The sequence below is a fragment of the Podarcis gaigeae genome, assembly GCF_964106915.1.
Source record: "Podarcis gaigeae genome assembly, chromosome: 4".
NCBI lineage: Eukaryota > Metazoa > Chordata > Lepidosauria > Squamata > Lacertidae > Podarcis > Podarcis gaigeae.
The window spans coordinates 51,493,321-51,506,853 of record NC_139677.1 but is presented as its reverse complement, the minus strand read 5'-3'; the positions used below and the strand labels follow the sequence as shown (position 1 = coordinate 51,506,853).

Sequence of the window (13,533 nt, the reverse complement as noted above, 5' to 3'; positions counted from 1 at the left end):
AAGGCACAACAGTCCTGCCTTCCATGAAGCGGATGCAATGGATGACACAATCCCACTGGACAGTTGCTGCCATGCAGGTGCCCTGAGCTGGCTAGAGGGCAGTTCACATTCAGGAAGGCTTCTTCCTATAAAGTGGAGATAGGAAAATAGAAAATGGAGGGAAACTCCTTCTGTAAAACTGAGAATAATTCAAACAAGACCATCAAGAGAGATTGTATTTCGGCATTTACAGTAGCTCCTATTTAAAGAAAAACAAAAGATGCCCATTTGGAGCATTTTCCTTCTAACAGGGAAAGAGAAAGAGAACCCCCAGTGCATCTATTACTCTAGATCAGGATTTCCCAAACTTGGGTCTTCATCTGTTTTTGGACTACAGTACCCATCAGCCCTGACCATTGGTCCAGCCAGCTAAGGATGATGGGAGTTGTAGTCCAAGAACAGCTAGAAACCCAAGTTTTGGAAACTCTGCTTAGAGTGGGATATTAAGATGCAACACAACTTAGAAACAGAACATGGCCTCCACATTGATTCCTCTGTAGACCTGTGGGGGTTTCATAGAATCAGAGAATTGTAGAGTTGGAAAGGTTCCCAAGGATCATCTAGTCCAACCCTCTGCAATGCAGGAATATGCAGCTGGCCTGTATGGGAATCGAACCTGTGACCTTGGCATTATCAGCACCACACTCAGGTTTCAGGTCAGGTTTGGTGACAAAACTATTTTATTTTATTTGACCACTGCCCTGTATATTGGCAACATTAACAGAGTCAATAACATTTCAAGGCTGATTTGACTAGCTACAGAAATCTTTTGTTTCCCACTAGCACTGCCAGATAGCACTCAACAGTTCCATCCATGCTTACGCAAAAGCTGCCAGGAGGGTAGAAGGTTTATGCCTCACCTCCAAAGCTAAGTACAGAAACTGCAAATCCCAGCTGGCAGAGTGCATTGTTTGCCACCCGATCGCTCTCGAAACAAATTCATTCCTAAGGAAAGATGATCCTTGGGAATGTGCCTATGATGGGGGAGTTGTGTGGCAATTGTCATCTTGCTGTGCTGAGGACTTAAGGGACAGTGCTTCTAGAATGAATGAAAAGCACCTGGCTGCAGCTAGCAGCCAAGCTCAGTGACCACCAGCAACACATTCTGTCCACAGATAGCAGCCAGGTAATTGGAACTGTCTTGCGCCTAGCAGGAAAAGCACAATACTACTTCTCATCTGCATTGGTGTGAAAAGAAACAGAAACTTTTTGGAAGGCAACGTTGATAGCTTTTTAAGAGCTCCAATCCAAGTGGTTGTTTACATATATGTCACTTTAATGATTACCTGTATTGTTTTTAACAGTGTTTTTTATTTTAATGTTGTATAAAGGTAAAGGTACCCCTGCCTGTACGGGCCAGTCTTGACAGACTCTAGGGTTGTGCACTCATCTCACTCTAGAGGCCGGGAGCCAGCGCTGTCCACAGACACTTCCGGGTCACATGGCCAGCGTGACGAAGCTGCTCTGGCGAACCGGCACCAGAGCAGCACACGGAAACGCCGTTTACCTTCCCGCTATAAAGCGGTACCTATTTATCTACTTGCACTTAAGGGTGCTTTTGAACTGCTAGGTGGGCAGGAGCTGGGACCGAATGGCGGGAGCTCACCCAGCCGTGGGGATTCGAACCACCGACCATGCTATCGGCAAGTCCTAGGCGCTGAGGTTTTACCCACAGCACCACCCGCGTCCCTGATAATGTTGTATACCAACCTGGTATTTTATGGTACGGTGGTACAGAGATACATTTGCAAATAGGTGAAGTAACTGTTAATGTGATGCTAAAAACTATATATTCGTACATGGGTTTTCCTTTCGCATTTTTTTTTTATGCCAGCAAATTCTCCTGTATAGAGATCCGATCTTTGAATATTTATAAAGATTGGCCTATGTGAAGATATTCTCTCTGAAGGCACCAGGAGAGCACCAATATACAACCACTGGGGTAGTTTTTTTGTATAGCAGCTACATGTACTCACTTTGTAAAGGGGATGCATTTCCATAGTCCAAATGCAGAGAGGTTTGTTGATTTCTTAAATGTGTGCTGAAATGCAGCATTACTGTTTTGTCTCTACTTATTCTTCGGGTTAGTCCATCGCTTAAAGAAGTACCGTAGATGGCTGATAGGTTCTCACAATCTTAAGTGTTTATTCATATCGATAATGGTGCTGTTTCAAAGAGATCAATAAAATGCTGCTGTTTCCTAGTTTTGACTGTGTGGGGGGAGAAGAGAGGAAGGGGAAATCTCATTGTTTGTGTAGAAACTTCAGGTGTGCAGGGTTGGATATAACCCTTTGTTACGATTCTGGGGTGCTCACCATTTATTAGGATCCCCTTACATGGCACCTACTTTATTAGGTATGATCACTTCTGAGGCTGCTAGTGCACACTTCCGTCACCGCTCCTATGCTCTGGATAATTGCCTGGCCTGAAGAATACAATAGTTGGCCATCTCCCGCCCTCCCCGGCCAAAGAAGAAGAAGCCTGATTAAGAACATCAGCCCATCTCTAACTTTCTGAGTGGAAAAGTTGCTATTAAGCTAGAGGTGACTTCTTATGTGTACATAATATAGTACTATATACACACAGCTGAAGGAATCAAATATTTCTCACGCCCTTTGGGAAATGGTTGACCTTTCAGTATCAAGACCCATATTAGATGATTTCTTAGGTATGCCAGTTATCTAAAAAACATTTTCTTCCTTAGCTGCTCTCATGAGCCCCAGGTTATAAATCTGTGCACATTTGACGCCAGTGGAAAATCTGCATCGTGACTCCCTGGAGTGACCCAAGGATGTGCCAGTAAGAAGACAGAGCTTTGCTGTGCTGCCTGGAGAGGAAGAGGTCAGGAATATGATGGTTTCTGTTTCTGTCGTGATGTCTGAGCAAGACAGCTTCCTGCTCTCTCAAACTGGAATGTTTGCTCTCATAAACAGCCTTCAACTACCAGCAACATTCAATTACTTGAGGCGTTCTTAGGATCACCCCCACACACACACACCCCTCTTGTTTTGAACATCTATTTTCAGCTGGATGCTTGCTATATGGTTTTGAGCTGCAAGGCTGTCTACTTCAAAATACGGCAACTGAAGGAGCATAGAGGGGTGGCCCTCGGCTTTTAACTTACTAGCGTTCTCATCCAGCTTCCAGACAGAGGTACAAGAAACACATCAGAACAGCACAATAATGGAACATGGCAGCTTAAGTTAGGCGTGATGCACTGCAGAGCCAGGAATAAATGGAGACAAGCTGTTTCCTATTACCTGTATCTGAAGGAAGGTCAGAGCAGCTCTTTCCAATGAAAGAAGAGTTGTCTTCTTGAACCTTGCCCCAAAACTGAGACCAAGCACTAACCACTACAGCAGTTACGGGTGGAGGGGAAACTGGGTTTGTTTCTCTCTTTGAATTTTTTTTCTCTTTGTTGACTGCGGCAACTGGGACCTTCGTATTTCTGGCCCTGCTCCCGTGAAAGTTGTGTGATCTGTGCAAGATCACGGATCTTGCGCAAGGTCACAATTTTGCATGTTTTACCCTAAAACATGCATTTTTGGGCTCTGTGAACCAGGATGTCCCAATTTAATTGGGGCAGTTGCAGGATATGCAATACTTTCCTGTCATTTGCTGTCCCCAGCATCTTCTGCCTAAGGTAGCTGCCTCACTGCTTCACGGTAGGACAGATTGCCTAACGCGGACACTCTCAGTGAGAAAACTGCGTAAATGCAGGCTTTGCTGTTCTAAAGAACTGACTTGGAAACATTGTGCAAGGCTGTGGGTTCATGTCCCATGCAGAGTTTGAGGGGGAAAGGGTCACAGAAGAATTTTTCCCACAAGGGATGAAATATTCATTGCTGAACCATCAAAGTTACTTCATGCCCACAAAACATAAAAATAAACAAGCTAACCACAAACCTTCTTTCATGGGTCAGTAACCATACTGGGCCTCCGCAGAAACGCCATACCACCTTTTCCTCAACCCTCTCTAGAGTGCACATAACTACTTAAAGCTGTATTGATTATTTTCACTTTTCGGGAAAGTGAATAAAGGCCAAGATCTCCTATTTCCAAAAAAGAAGGAGGAAGCTTCCATTAAGATCCCCAGCTGTAATGAGGAAGATCAAAGACATTGACTTTGCCATGAGATGGGAATTATCTTAGCAGCTTCTGAGGAAGAAAAAGAGTATGGTATGAGAGAGCATTGGGCCTCAATGACTAACCCGTAGAGTTCTCCTCAATGATCTGGAACCCTGAAATTTGGTACAAATGTGATATTTCCCAATCAACACAGAAATCAACATCCCTGATTATGTTGCTTTCCCAATTGCAATGAGCTCTTAATAGCAAGCAGAAGCTCACACCCTGGCTTCTCCTTCCACCCAAACTGCACACAACACACAGCTGTTCGAAGGAAAGAGACGATGTCAGGGAATAAAAACATAACCCCTGTCCTCAATCAACACTTTCATGAGCTACAAATGAGCAGGCAATTTGGTTCAGTTTGCTTAAAATAAAAATGGTGCACCAAAGCATAAAACAAATGTGAAATATAAAGAAACATCCCACATGCTTAAGTATAAAAATATAAACACATCTGTATAATCCAGCAAAAGGTCAGAGACATCATTAAAAAAGATTGTTCCTTAAAACGTTTCCAACAATATAATTGGGCAGATATTTTTTTACATCTTGTTGTACTGATATGTCATTAAGTTGCCTGCTATTCTTCAATTTCAATATGTTGGTTAATTTTGCCCTGTAGGAATGCTTCCATTACTATAATGACCAATTGTCTACTGTAGGTGCCCTTGAGTCCATCCCCTCCACCATTTATAGCAGATTGCTAGCTGAGTGGCTATTAGAAGGTGCATGGTGAGCTCCATGACCTCTGGTAAGACCAGACCATATTTCCATGTAATCTATTGAATGAGTTAGCCCAAAGTCTGCACCCTGTTATTATTTCACTTTCAATTATTCTGCCCACCCAAATGATCATTATTTTGGGACAAAACAAAGACATAGAAATATGATGTGTTTCTTGTCTCCAGCATGTGCTGGCTGTTTTGCGGGGTGGCCTAAGGCGTTTTGGCCCCTAAGGAGAAACGCCCTGCTACCATCCCCACAACAGAGGAGCAAACTCTGTAAGAGCTTCTCCTCAAGAATCCAACTTAGCAAGAGAGGAGGCAGTGGGTGCCTGGGGTGGCCCGGGGGCGGGGCCAGCCACCTGCAGGGGTAGGGACAGCTGCCCACAGGGCGGGGCCAGCTGGGGCAGGTTGTTCCGCGGGGCCTCAGAGGAGTCTGCCTGCCTCCTGCCACTCAGCTGCCCTACAGCTGAGAGGGAGGCGGCTGGTGGACCATTTGGGGCTGCGCAGAGCCTGCGGGCGCTCAAGCCACCGCATGACTCCCAGGAGAGACGCATGGCTTAGGCGCACTGCAGGCCCCACGGTGAGTGCTGCCCCGCATTTTGTCTCTCCCCTCAGTGGTGACATCTGGGGCAGCTCGCCGCCACTGAACCCCCTTCCTCTGCCCCTGTGGGGAGGCAGGAGGTGGAATGGGGTGGCACCCCTTGATGGGTGCTGCCCGAGGCTACTGCCCATTTCATGGGTGGGCTGGTTCTGCGATTGAGTCTTGTGGGTGTTAAATACCAGCAAAATATCAATTTATAAAAGCTTTCTTTTAAAGCCTTGTGCTCACAATCTGCTGTGGAAAGCTCTGTCAGACCCAATTCCATACTTCTTCAGGAATATCTTCCCTCATTCCATCTGGTCTAACATGTTTAAATAAATCTGGTTTGATATGTTGATTTTTAAATAAATCTATGATCATAAAAATATTATATATATCTCTCAGTAATTTCTGTTTCAGTGCTTTTATCATTAAGCTTTTAAGTTCTGCTTTCCTTAAAGGGCCAATTTTTATCAACAAGCAGGGGGTAATGTGTCTGACTTGGAAGTATTGAAATAAAGATGGTCAGTATTGTCCCACTCAATGTTCCTATCCCCTATAGTTATAATCCATGGGTTGCCACTTGATTTTATTCTGCTCCAAATGTGATTTTAAGCTGTAATTTAATTGATTGATTTATGTTTTTAATGTATCATACTTTGATGTTAGCCGCCCTGAGCCTGGTCCTGGCCAGGGAGGGTGGGGTATAAATAAATTTTATTATTATGACTACTACTACTACTACTATCTCTTTGCTTGTTTCTTCATACGGTTTTAAAATCCTGTCTTTAAAAAGCCTCTTCCATCCAATCAAATCATTATACCATCCATTATACCATTATACCCTCCATTGTTGTAAATCACCCCAAAGAGTGGCATCAGCTCATTCATATTTGTAACAAATTGCTGTGAGTGGGGACATCTCTGGACTTTTGCATCTATTCCAATTTTTTTTAAAAAAGTTTTAGTGCATGTATTTGTTCTCTGGATTTTGCAATGCGGTTCTCCAACCAAAAACATCCCCCCAAATGCAAAGGTTAAGCTAAAGCGTTCACTTACAAAAACATACAAACGTAACTGTGCATAATTAGATGAGACTGGCTTGTCAAACTGTCGAAGCACAGAAGTGAATGTTCGTGTAGACTACAGTATAAATATTCGGAAACGCTTGGTTCACGGCACAAGTTCGCAAGCTGTTATTCAGAATCGTGTGTGCATTGAACAGGAAACATATATTTTGCTAAGGATTACATAAAACAGTTGCAAGGCAGTCAGGCCCTGAGCCCCCTTCCAGACTGCCGGGCCCTGGCAATTTGTGCCCACATCTTCCCCCATCTTGTCGGCCCTGGGAAAAACAAAACATTTGGTTAGTTCAGTGACATGTTAACAAACGACTTTGAAATTGCATTTTCTCTCTCTTTGTTGTCTGGCTAGATACAGCTCCTAATGGACAAACCTATTCTGCGAAAAGCAGGCTGGAACAGGCAGAGGAGAGGCAGACAGGCAGGTCTTTAAGGCTGACTCTGTCCAGGCCCATGAAGTATCCTGTTCTCATCCAGGCATGCCACAAAATTGATGCTATTAGTGTTACATGTGGCATCCGTGCTGTAGTTGGCTCATCCAAACCCATGGCCAGCCTGAAACAGTTTCTTGCCAAAAGAAAAATGCAAGATGGTACCCCCAAAAAAACAAAATTCCATGTATGGTAGTTGACTGGACTGGGAACTGAATCTTACTTCAACACTGGTGGCGGAATAGCATCCTCCATCACACTTGAAGCAGCAAGACACACTGCAGGGGGCAAGGAGGCTATGTGGCAACAGAAGGGAATGGCTGGTTGCTCAGGAAGAATAGCCAGGGACTCTTACTGCTGCCCCAGAAAACCTGTTGCATGAGGCAGTTGCCTCATTATGCCTAATGGAAGGGATAGCCCTGCTCAACCTCTTAAAAATGCAGCAAGATTTTGCAGAAGTTGCTCCATCCACATTCCAAATATCTGGATGACGTCAATGTGTATTTTTAAAATATTTTAAAATATATCCTCCTTGTTTACATAACAGTGTAAATATTCCATAATTTATATATCCTTAGCCAATGGAAGAATGCTAGAAGGCAAGAATGGGAGACGGGTTGGGGCGATTGGTTTCAACCGACTGAAAATTCATTCAAAGGCAAATAAATGCCTTTCATTACCAGCACTGTTTCTAACCCATACATCCACGTCTCCCTCTCCCTCTCTCTGTCTTCTCCTTTAGCCTCCAAGAGCTGTAAAATGATCTCAATAACATTCTTTAGTAGGACCCTCATCTTCTGCTATACATTTTGCTATACATATCTGAACACCTCTCAAGATACTACAAGCAAATTTGACATGATGGTTCCTGGCATCAAGGAGCAGGTTTTTGTCTATGTTGGGATACAATCGGACACCATTTTGAATCAAGATGGTAGACTGAACCTTTTGAAACGGCACTAATGTTACCCACTGATTTCAAAACTGTCCTGATTTTTTTTTTGTTGTTTCTTAGCACAACATCAGATACTTGGTGTAATCATCTGGTTCAGGTGAAATTCCAACATACCTCAGTGACTAGTGTCCCCTGTTGTTTCCCCCAGTCTTTTATATAGCTTATCCTTTTGGGATTCTTTCAACTCATTGTTTCATAATCATATAATACATGTACAAGCTGGAATAACTCATATATCAACTGCCTGTTTACTATATTTGTCCTCTAGTTGTTTCTTTTGAGTAACAAAACAGCTCCCCCTTCCAGAAACAGATCCTTAAATTTAATTATTGATTATTTTCCCTTGTTGCTAAAGTTGCCAGTTAAATTTCCTTGATTAAAATTCCATATCCCAAAACCACTGTATCTATCCCAAATCTTCAAAATCAAAGCTATTTTAATTATCAGTCTCCATCTCCTAGAAACCATAATATGTATTTCAGTGATGTCTCAAAATAAAACTGCTCAAATTATCTCCATTGGGACTCGTCATCATCAAGGACCCACTGAGCTACAAATTGCAGCTGACAGGCATTATCAGCTTTTATGATTTCCTCTTATTTCCTGATACTCTTTCATCTCTAAAAAAATGTTTGGTTTTTCACTTGATTCATAGATCACTTGATCTGCTGCTATTTGCCACATTGAACAACCTAAGCATTAGCAAGTAACATTTTCTTGCAGTTTCCCATTCCGTGCTGGTGTTTTCAAAGTATCATCTGCCACACACGGAAGCCGTGAGTAGACAAAGTAGGAACATTAAACATATAAAGCTGCCTTATACTGAATGAGACTTTGGATCCCTTTAGCTCAGTATTGTCCACATAGATTGAGATCCAATGTAGCTCATAAGGCTTTCAGACTGGGAACATTCCCCATCCTACCAGGAGACGCCAGAAACTGGCACCTCCTGCAAGCAAAGCAGTATGGGCAGTGAGCTTCATTTGGTTCTCAAAGCTTCACCTGTTGGCCAATAGTCACTATCTTCAAGGAAATTTGGAGGCAAATGGGAGGGCAGGCCCTATCATTAGGTAAAATGAGGCAGCCTCCTCAGGCTGCAAATGCCGGATGTTGGCTGCAAATAGATTTTTCTTTTCTGGAAGCAAATAGTATGGAAATGAGCACCAAACTGGCACTACATTCTGCTGAATTTATTGAACTGGCTTTTATATTTTGTGAAAGCTCAGGTATAATGCAGAGATTAACAGTTAGGAAGATGTCCAGAAAATGGAATATGCAGCCTTAGACAAAAAGCAGAGAAGCACTTCTGATTCCTGTGCAACTTGCTTAGCTGTTTGCAATTCCAAGGTTCTTCTTCATTGATCACACACATTTCTCTGCACAATTTCCAACTCTGTTCTAGGGAGAATCCCATTTTTAAATTTCTTAAGCTTTCACCCACTCTTTTAGGGCAAAACAGGGCAAAAAGGGAGGAGGGCTGTTAAAGAAAATGCTCCAACTGCATTTCAGGAGCAGTCAAATGAAGTATAGAAAAGGTTCAACAAAGTGACAGCAGCATGTTCTAGCTGAAAGAAAAGATATTCTTATCTGACAGATAAAATGTTGTATCGCCTGTGCTTCAGTGACAAAAATAGCTTTGTTTCTTTTGACCCTGTCACGCTGCTTGACATCCTGGGTCTAAAGGAATAATGTAATCAAAATGAACAAAGTCTTCATTCCTTCTGGTTCCTTTTAAATTGCCAGACTACAAAATGTAGTGTTTACAAGACATACATTCCGGACAAAAGAAAAAAAATGCCTCTTTTTGAGGGTTGTGCCTGTCAGACCACAGAGGCACGAACGAAAAAAGACCTCCTCCAACACAAAGACATTTTTCACAGAGTTCTCTGGTCTGAGAGAAAAACCACTCTGGGCTGCCACTTCACTTAATAAAAGACCAGCTCACTCACCTGGGTCTGAGCAGGTCATTGCAACATGTTAATTCTTTTCAGCTTGTGGAGCCAGTCATATCTCTTCTTTTTCTCCTCAATGCAGGCGAACCAATATTTTTAGAAACTGGTGTGGTTTAGAGGCTGGAATGTTGCGTTCGGCTATAGGAAAGCCAGGTTCAAAGCCCCACTCAGAGCCAATTCACATTTTACCATTTAACCTTCAGGGTTTGTTTTTTTGTGTTGTTGTTTTTTTAAGATAGAACCCCAGTTTAAACTGCAATATTCAGTACTGTCAAACATGCACACACCTTGAAGTGCCCTGGGGTTTAATCCATGGCACACACTGAAGCAGTAGCTCAGAAAATCTCTTCCCTCACCTCCATGTTTACCTCAGGGAAACCTGCCTGCTCAAATGCACTCGTGTCATTTCCAGCTGACATGGTTATACGTTTTGTAGAGGAGTAGCTCTGTGTTAGTAATTTGCAGCAAAAGTCACAAAGAATCCCGCGAGACCTTAAAAATGAACAAATTTATTGTTGCACAAGTCTTTCTGAATTCCATCGGATGAATGAAGCATTATCTTCAGTTGACGTGGTCAGCTGAAATATACATGGGGAAATATGCAAAGTGGGGAAATGCAGGTCGTCACATTCACACCATACATTTTAAACACATGACTTTAAACAAAGTCTCCTGGGGTCTGTATTTAACCCCTTGCAGAGCTACAATTCCCAACACCCTTAACGAACTACAGTTCCAAGCATTCTTTGAAGGAAGCCCTGTTTTTAAAATATGCTTTAAATGTTTGGTGTGCATTTGCCTGGAGTTGAAGGGCAATGAAATGCAAAAAGTACTGTCTGTGATAAGTCTATTACAGGTTAAATGTATGCAAAATTAACACAGTTCTCCTTCCCAATAGTGGTATTACAGACTATTACACTTCATGCATCTGATGAGGTGGGCTGTATTTCACATAATAAATTTGTTAGTCTTTAAGGTACCTCAAGATTCTTTGTCTTTTTCAGTGGGGGGGGTGTCATTAAACTTTAAGTAACTTTTGAATCCAGGTTTTAAAAGTACAATTTGCATTTGCTGTCAGCTCCGAAGCTCACAAGGTGACCTGGGGCAACAGTCTTTTCCTTACGGTCTAACCTACTTCACAAGGTTGTTGTCAGACTAACGTAACTAATAAATAAATTTCAAAGCAAAAGGGCCTTCAAGATACCAGAAATGACCATGGGAGCTGATAATGCGAGCTTGAATTCAAAGTAGGTTAAACTGATTTGCCAGTAATCTAGGGTGTCAGTAATTGCATAATATATCGTGAGTAAAAATTCACCCTACATTAGTGGTTCATAATGCTGGTGCCCTCAGATAACTAAAACGAAATGAGTGAAGACATTGGTCCAAGTTCTGTGGTGGTGATTTCTGTGACATGGACCATTAGCATTTATGCTGGCCTTCTTGAAACAGCAGCCAAGTTGTGCTGGTAGTGAATAACCATCTGTGTCTTGAAAGTTTCTCTCCCCCACTTTGGAACATAAGTTGCTTCCAATCTATCCTGATTTGTTCACACAAAGATTGCAGGCAGGTTAGATGATATCAGCTGCACTTACTGAGAATTAATTCTCATTTGTTTGTGTGGAGGTAATATTGTTATTCTCTCCCACCCACTCCCCAATAAAAAATTAGTTATCCCACACTTTCCAGTTCATTTTCTGTCCTTATTATTTATTTATTGAATTTATATCCTACCATTTTCTCGGAGGAGCTCAAGTTGGTGTACAAGGTTCTTCCCCTCCTCATTTAATCCCCACGACAAACCTGTGAACCAGGTAAGGCTGAGCTTCATGGCTGAGTGGGGAGAACCCTGGTCTCCCACACTAACCATTACATCACACTGGCTCTCACGAGAAGTCAGTTTTGGGAGGATTTGTTGCCCAAGAGTGCCAAATGAACTTTAATTGCACAACATGAATTTGCTGATAAGGGATTGGATCCCACCAGAAAATAGTGACCTTCTGGAAATGCTTTTAGACTGATTGAAAGATTAGGGTGGTTTCATATCAATCCACCCACCCTTTTCTGCCCTCCCACTGAAAACTAAACAAAAAGAATGCTATACTTCCTAACTGTCAAGGACAATATAGAAAAAATTGCTTCCAGTAGCACCTTAGAGACCAACTAAGTTTGTTATTGGTATGAGCTTTTGTGTGCATGCACATACCAATAACAAACTTAGTTGGTCTTTAAGGTGCTACGGGAAGGAATTTTTTTATTTTGTTTCGACTACTGCAGACCAACATGGCTATCTACCTGTGTCAAGTGCTTGTCAGTGCTGTCTTCCCAGGAAATCAGACAGAGGCCATTTGCAGCATGACTCTAACCATGTTTCCCTAGGACAGGCAAGTGGAACTGCTGGCGCTCCATATTTTGTTGGACTATAATTGCTGCCATCCATGATCACTGCTCATACTTTCTGGGGCTGATGGGAGTTAAAGTCCAATAGTATCTGGGGGTGCATAGCGATTCCCAGTCTCTGATTTAGGAACTAACTCCATCCCCAGGTAAGCGAGCATAGGATTGCAGCCTTTGGATGGTTTCCTAGGAAACAACATCAATAAAACCATTCTGATGTGGTACAATTTTGTGGCGATGTTATATATCTTTCCTGTTATATCAGATGTTTTCTAGCATCTCAATGATGGCTTTTAAAAACTAAAGTAATCTTAACTACTTTTAACTAAAGAATGAGGTGTCAGACCACATGCGTTCTTAACCATGCAAACTCAGCTTTTTCTCTACCCCATATTACAGGAATTTTCTCTCTCTCCATCCTGTATGTTACCCAAAATCTATAGCTATATCGGCATTTATTTATTTTTAGCTTGTGCAATGTTAAAGTTCCATGGGGCTCTGAATCTTTGTAAAACTACATGTTTTAAAACCATCTTCGGTGCCCCGGCTAGAATCTTATAATTAACTACTTCCCTTAGTTTTGCAGTATTGTACAAAACCCAGCAACAACTGCACCTTTAAAGCATGCAGCCCTTGCAAGACCTATCCAGGTCAACATGAGCCTTACCTAGAACTGCACTCCACAGAGACCTCCCCTATGGATAGTTTTTCTGCACAATAAAAGCAGACGGGGGAGAAAAATGGTAAGAAAAGAGCCTTCAGCTCCTGCAGATCTGTCTGTGTCTCTGCAGTGCGATTTGAGCTGTCGCCTGGTGCTTTGATGTGCATCCCTTTCCTTGAAATTCTAAATTGTCTCCCTTGTCATTATTTCCCCCCCTCCCCATCTACTTGCGAGATAGCTAACCTCATTGTGACATCATGCACCTGCCAGTCACAGAGAGTTAAAAGCACCCTGAACGCAGCCCCGTCAGGCTCCACTGCAAACTGACGCAAATGAAACACTTCTCGCTCTCCCCGCAGCTGCCACTGACTGTAGCCCCTTAATTCCACTGGGGAGAGTGCAGGAGGGGAGGGGTGTGTGACTCAGTCTGCTCCAGTATGGCCTGGTATTTTAGGTAATCAGCCTACTCATTTAAACTGCAGCCAACATGGCATGCAAGAGCACTCGTCTAGGTCAAGGAGAAACTGTTCTCTCTCACAGCTATCGCTGGGCAGACAAATGCTGCGCCACTGAACAGCTT

General features: G+C 42.7%; 1 long non-coding RNA gene across 3 annotated transcripts; it reads right to left on the bottom strand.

Moving 5' to 3' along the window:
* Window positions 1–6,607: 6,607 nt before the first annotated feature.
* On the bottom strand, window positions 6,608–13,155 carry LOC310842748. Of its 3 annotated transcripts, none has more exons than XR_014563335.1 (4): window positions 12,960–13,155; window positions 12,191–12,478; window positions 10,183–10,473; window positions 6,608–6,820 (listed from the first exon to the last, which is right to left on the bottom strand). It is a non-coding gene; the product is annotated as an uncharacterized lncRNA (long non-coding RNA). The 3 variants fall into 3 exon arrangements; XR_014563336.1 differs by having other exon boundaries at window positions 10,264–10,473; XR_014563337.1 differs by having other exon boundaries at window positions 10,279–10,473.
* Between the last annotated feature and the right edge of the window lie 378 nt (window positions 13,156–13,533).